Source organism: Triticum aestivum, chromosome 5A, assembly GCF_018294505.1.
Source record: "Triticum aestivum cultivar Chinese Spring chromosome 5A, IWGSC CS RefSeq v2.1, whole genome shotgun sequence".
NCBI lineage: Eukaryota > Viridiplantae > Streptophyta > Magnoliopsida > Poales > Poaceae > Triticum > Triticum aestivum.
Window position 1 is genome coordinate 45,507,096 of NC_057806.1, and position 6,659 is coordinate 45,513,754.

The 6,659-nt window shown below is 47.8% G+C and overlaps 1 pseudogene; it reads right to left on the reverse strand.

Moving 5' to 3' along the window:
* LOC123101199 (B3 domain-containing protein Os02g0598200-like) overlaps positions 1-4,948 on the reverse strand; it is a 47,680-nt pseudogene extending 42,732 nt beyond the window's left edge.
* Between the last annotated feature and the right edge of the window lie 1,711 nt (positions 4,949-6,659).

Below are 6,659 nucleotides of genomic sequence, written 5' to 3' on the forward strand. Positions count from 1 at the left end.
CTCAGCCACCGAAATAACACCGTCGGTGCATCTCATCATGGCAATAATTGCCCCGTGGACCGAACCCTACCTGGCCTACCTCAACAGGAAGGAGCTTCCTGAGGACCAGAATGAGGCCCGCCGCATTGTCCGGCGTTCGAAGGCCTACAAGGTTCACGACGGAGAACTCTATAAGAAAAGCGCTACCGGAGTCCTTCAAAGATGTATCTCCAAGGAGGAGGGGCGGCAGCTACTGGCTGAGATTCATGCCGGTCTCGGCGGGCACCACGCCGCAGCTTGGGCCCTTGTTAGCAAGGCCTTCCGTACAGGATTTTATTGGCCGATGGCCCGAGCGGATGCACATGACCTTGTCCAACGTTGCGTTGGATGCCAACTCTTCACCAACCAAAGCCATACGCCCCCCACCGCCCTACAAACAATCCCCATCACTTGGCCTTTGGCGGTCTGGGGACTGGATATGGTCGGACCCCTTAAAGGAGGAAGCCAGAAGAAGAAATATTTGCTAGTCATGGTGGACAAATTCACCAAGTGGATAGAGGCAAAACCAGTCAAAACGGCCGAGTCCGGGCCAGTAATAGACTTTATATCCGGCGTTGTACACCGTTACGGTGTTCCGCACATCATCATCACTAATAACGACTCCAATTTTACAGCCGACGAAGTGAAAACTTGGTGCGCTAATCTGGGCATCAAGATCGATTATGCCTCTGTATATCATCCACAAACAAACGGTCAGGTCGAAAGACCCAATGGTCTTATTATGAGCGGCATTAAGCCCAGACTGGTGCAGTCTTTGAAAGAGTCAAACAAGCACTGGGTTGAGGAGCTCGACTCTGTACTCTGGGGGCTACGGACCATGCCCAATCGCACCACCAGATACACACCCTTCTTCATGGTGTACGGCGCAGAGGCAGTACTGCCCTGCGACATTATTCATGACTCACCTCGGGTGCGCATGTACGAAGAGAGAGAGAGGCCAAGCTCGATCGGCAGGACAACTTAGATGCCCTGGAGGAGGAGCGCGACGTTGCAAAAGCCCATTCCACATTTTATCAACAGCAGGCTCGCAGGTATCAAAGTAGAGAGGTGCGGGCCAAAACTTACAACGTCGGCGAACTCGTTCTACGCCTGCTGGAGAAGAAAAAGGACAAACTCAAGCCCAAGTGGGAGGGTCCCTTCATCATCGACGAAGTTGTCACCGGAGGGGCATACCGCCGGCGTGATGCGTTAGACAGTAGATTAGAGCCGAACCCCTGGAACGCGGTCAGACTCCAAAGATTCTATGCCTAGCGCGGAAATCTTTGTTCGTTTCCTTCCCCCAACTTTTCCATTATTTTTTCTCTCTCCTTTTGTTTTTATTTCTAGCCTTATAAGCTTTCGGGTGGTTAGACGGTACACCCCCGACGCATACGTCTTGAAGTATGTACGTCTATTATACCTGGGGGCTTCTTGGATAGAAGCTTGCTATTGTTACCTTCTGAGCGTCAAACTCCTCACATATGCGTTTTTCCCATATGTACCTTTTCTTTGCCATTATATGCATCGATATGACTTAAGTTTTGGCCAAGCTGGGTTGCCTGGCTCCTGTGCTTATGCCCTACGTTCCCGATAGTTCGGCTAGGGCATAAAGGGAGCACATCTGTGATTGTTACTGCCGGGTCATCCGGATGTGTACCTCGGACTGGGTGAAGCCGAAAGCTAGCGTTCTTAAGGGAATATTCAGTCGGTGAACTAAAGATGTTTTTTGCATTTGTCCCATCGTGAACCCCTGGAAGCTATACACATTGTGATTTCTTCATCACAGTTCGGACATGCACATCGATGCATGCACACCCAGGGAAAGGAACCCTTAACGGTACAATTCTCTCGGGTAGATGTTTCTTACACTCTTAATGTAATATAACATAATTAGCCGGATAATTATCTGTTCAAGAAACTATGACCCCTACGCCTGGTTTCCATGCATACCCGGTCTACTTGGCCGTTCTGGTATTCGAAAACACTCCGCACCTTCGGGTCGAGAGGTTGAAGCGAAAAGGTCCGCCATGACAATCGTTTTCAGCTAGAGCTACATATGCAAAGGAAAGTACATAGTCACTTGGACTCAAAAACTTCCTCCTCTATGCCGTACAACAGGCTATCTAACTTACAATCCTGTTGGGAATACTTGGCGGCTACTTCTACTTGGTTATATACCAAACTAACGGGAATTTCTTCCCTATTTGACCCTAGCGGTCCGACCCGGGCCATGTGATTCGGATCCAGCTTGGTATATCGTGTTTTTACCATGGCCCAGGCTTCTCGCGCACCCTCTTGGCAAGCCAATATCTTCCATAGTCAGATACGCCGCCGCGCTCCCTTGAACATCTCTACAAGCTTCTCCATACTCCCTGGAGGGGAGTCGGATGGCCATAAGGCCTTAGCTACACTCTGCATTGCCTGCCGAGCTCGCTCGTGCAACTGCGACAGCTCTTGCAGGTGATCACCTGATGATCCGGACACCTCCTCTTCGGGGTGGCCCGTCAACATACCTGCAATCACAGCTATATCAGCTACTTTTACCCCAAGCTGCTATAAGTTCAATCCGGCCACGTACTGAATATGCCGCCTCACAGCTTTTTGTTCTCCTTCACGGCGTCGGCTAGCTGGGCTCGCACATCTTTCAATTCTTCGCCCAGTTTGGTATTTGAATCTTGGAGTTTGTTTTTCTCCTGTCTGACTCGGGTCAACACCTGTTTGCCTGCAGCATGTAGTCTTTTTGCCTCTTTCTCTCCCGCTTGAGCGGTATTCAACTTCTCTTCCAGTTGACCTGATGGTCCTATTATGAGATAAGCACTAGTATTAGCACAGCTATTGTATACCTGTTATTCCTCGATGGAGGGGAACTTTACCAGGAGATGCCTTCTTGGACTCTTTCAGTTTGGCGGTAGAAGCATTTAGTTGTGTCCGACACTGCTCCAACTCTTGAGCTAGCAGGTTGTTCCTCTCCGTCAGAACCTGGTTATAGATCGATCCTTAAATCACTTGTGCCAACTGCTTTCAGTCTCGGGGGCTACTAGCATGTGCTTATCCTTTTTAGACAAAATAAACCTTACCCGCACGTCCGTCAAATGCTGCTTTATGGCTTTGCCAAGCCCATCTTGAGCAGCTCGCATATATGCATCAGCCGAGCTAAAGGCATCAAACGCCTCTTTCGAACAGCGGGGGGCTCGTAAAATGGCCCTGAAGCACCGAAGATTCATGGCGCTCTCCACTTCCGAGTTGGTGACGGACATATTTTCCGAGCCCTCGGCCCAAAGACAGTCCGGCGTCACCCCCAGAAATCTAGTTTAATCATGATATCATGACCATGTGAACTAGGTATGCAAGGTTATTTCTCTGACTACTATGCTGTCAAACAGGAAGCTACACAGGTTGTTTCTTTGGCAATTACAAATTAGCATCCATCATCTACAAACACCAGAGGAATATGTTGTTGGAGATGGTGCGGCGTTGTGGTTAGCAGCAGGTTGTGTCGTCGTGGTGGTCACCCTCGGCTATGATGGTGTGCAATCCTTGGCACCGGGAATCGGCCTGGGATGTCATGGAGGGGAGAGGAGGGGGCGGGCGACGTCATGGAGAGGAGGGGGCGTGGCGCTGAGAGCAAGGTGCGAGCTAAATGACGTGGCATCGAGGGGAGGCGACAATGAGAAGCCGTGGTGGGCAGAGCACGCCAGGGTATTGAGATGTGAGTGTGACCGTTGCATCGTGCGATGAGTGAGAGGGTGAATTGTTTTTTAAGGTAAGAAGAGAAGGATCGGTTGTTTGCTTTCAAGGGAAAATTGGTTGTTTGCTATGAGAGAAACATCACATACTTCTGTATATAGAGAAAAATCTCACAAAGCCTAACAAGTCATTTCTAGCAGCTGCTAGTGAGGGAGTCCTGGACTAAGGGGTCCTCGGGCGTCTGGCCTGTTAGCCATGGGCCGGACTGATGGGCCGTGAAGACACGAAGACCGATGACCGTACCTGTGTCTGGATGGGATTCTCCTTGGCGTGGAAGGCAAGCTTGGCGACTGGATATGTAGATTCCTTTCTCTATAACCGACCTTGTGTAACCCTAGATCTCCCCGATGTCTATATAAACCGGAGGACTTAGTCCGGAAGGAGAGACTCATTACCATAGTCATACAGGCTAGACTTCTAGGATTTAGCCATTACGATCTCGTTGTAGATCAACTCTTGTAATACTCATATTCATCAAGATCAATCAAGCAGGAAGTAGGGTATTACCTCCATAGAGAGGACCTGAACCTAGGTAAACATCGTGTCCCCTATCTCCTGTTACCATCGACCTTAGACGCACAGTTCGAGACCCCCTACCCGAGATCTGCCGGTTTTGACACTGACAGCTAGCAAGTCATTCAGGTAAACAACTATCTACCACATTGTTTAATCTGGGGTTTACCCGGTGCCAAGTGTACTATATTGCTAGATTTAGTTTAACTGATGTGTTTCTCCGTATGTATCTCAGCATAAATGGTTCATCGGGATTTAATATAGTGATCTTACTTCTGTTGCTTCTTGGTGAATATAAATTATATTGCCTTTTCATGGAAGCAGGAGCCTTGTAGTTGTGTAGACGGTCGCGGAAGAGGCAGCCGGCGAGTGCGGGATGGACGGGAAGGTGATGCCTGCGATGGCGACCATGCCGGCTGGTAGGGAAGGGTCTATGGTGGCCGTCATGGTGTCTTCGAGGGAGAGAAAGGCATCCACCACCGCATAGCCGAAGAAGACGAAGCCTGCGTCGAGGTTGGCCACCGTGGCCGGCGTGAAAGATGACGGACCTTAAGGACGGTGACGGGTCCGCCACTACCGCACCGTCTCTGAACTTGGTGGAGACGTGGAAGGAGAGCGGTGGCGCCGTGAAGACCTCGGCGTCTGCTACCGCGACCACGACCATGACCATTGCGTCGGTAAGAAAGTTTCTTACTGTATACATATCCCTAGGTTCAAAAACATTAGATCTAGAAAAATTGTCAACCTACGTTGTACTTTGTCTGCAACCATGTACGTAGAGCGGTTACTGCTACACTTACCAAGCCAGCGATATTGAGAAGCACATTGAGAGATTTTCCCAGAAATCACAAGCCATGATGAACACATATGAACTATCATAAGCTGTGATAAACACATATGAACTGAAGACTGGTGCATACTTGATCTTCATGAGATCTTTTTAGAGATCTCACGCAGGACTACACTAGAGATACTCAGCAGCTCAACTCAGTCCAAATGCCCCTAAAAAAGTCAGTCTAAATTCAGCAAATCTAGCAGCACTAGAGTTGAATGAGCACGGGGACACGGGGCTCTGACCTCTGTGCGGCGTGTGGCTGTGCCGATGGAGAGCTTGACCAAGCCGCCGGCACCGGACGCGGATAGGATGGAGCCCCCATGGTCAAGCCGTGCAGTGCCATGCCCACCACTGCCAGTGGAGATGCAACAGCAGCACAAATGGGTCACGGGATGAGCGCCATGTACATGTGTAGCTTATGTTTGCATTTAGTCATTGAGAGAGATATAGCTTTGTACATGACCACATTAGTAAAGAGGGAGACTATTGATTTAAAAACAACAAATACTTATCTTTGGATCGAATCATTAGTAAAAAAATAAGCAAATGAATTATCTTTGGATTTAGATATATAGCTCTGTACATGACCACATTAGTAAAGAGGGAGACTGTTGATTTAAAAATAACAAATAATTATCTTTGGATCGAATTCATTAGTAAAAGATAAGCTAATGAATTATCTTTGGATTTAGATATATAGATCTTTGTAGTTTTCTTCTCTTTTGAGATATTGGTTTTTTTGTGAACAATTTGTATTACCATGGGAAAATGGACTTATCTGTTAGGGTGAATTTTATTTGAACACCTGAAGTTGATTTCCTGGATCCGCCACTGTGGTATAGTAGTCCTTTTTGAAGGTCCAGTCCCAGAGGATATTACTCGAGGCTTCCGTATAGTCGAGTGATTTTGCTTTTGCAAGCTAATAGTACAATGGATGCATATAATTAATACTTCTTAGTGCATATTGTTTTGTCTCAATTGCCACAAATTCAATGTGCAGGTTTGCATTATTATTGTCCGATCTAAATTACATCTAAGACTTGAACAGGAGAGTGATGCCTCCTTTAATGAGTAAATTATATAGTGTAGTTGCATCTTATATTCTGTTTGGGCATGTAGGTGTGTGCTTCCTCGCTTTTCCGTTTCTTATAAGTTGTCCTCATTTTGTTGTTTCTATTCAGGTTTGGATAGTTTTCTTCAACCCGCAAGGCCTATCCAGTTGTGAGCTACGATGAATTTGTTAAGTGTTGGAGGAGACAACATTGCACATCAGAGCTATGCTAAATGTAGCAAGGCAGCCATGAATTGGGTATTTGAGGGAGGGGAGTGGAGAAGAACATTACCATTTTTCATGCTTTCGATGATAATTTCAATTCATAGTTTCTATGCAACACATGAGTGGTACTGGTGTGCTCAGAATGAAAGTGGCGCCAGCAGAATCAGTAGGCACTGGATGGGGAGGCAGTTGTCACCCTTGTCCCTCGGTGCTAGCCTGCCATGGCGGCTTCACTCACTTGCTCACTAAGAATACGTGTTCGTGGTCGTG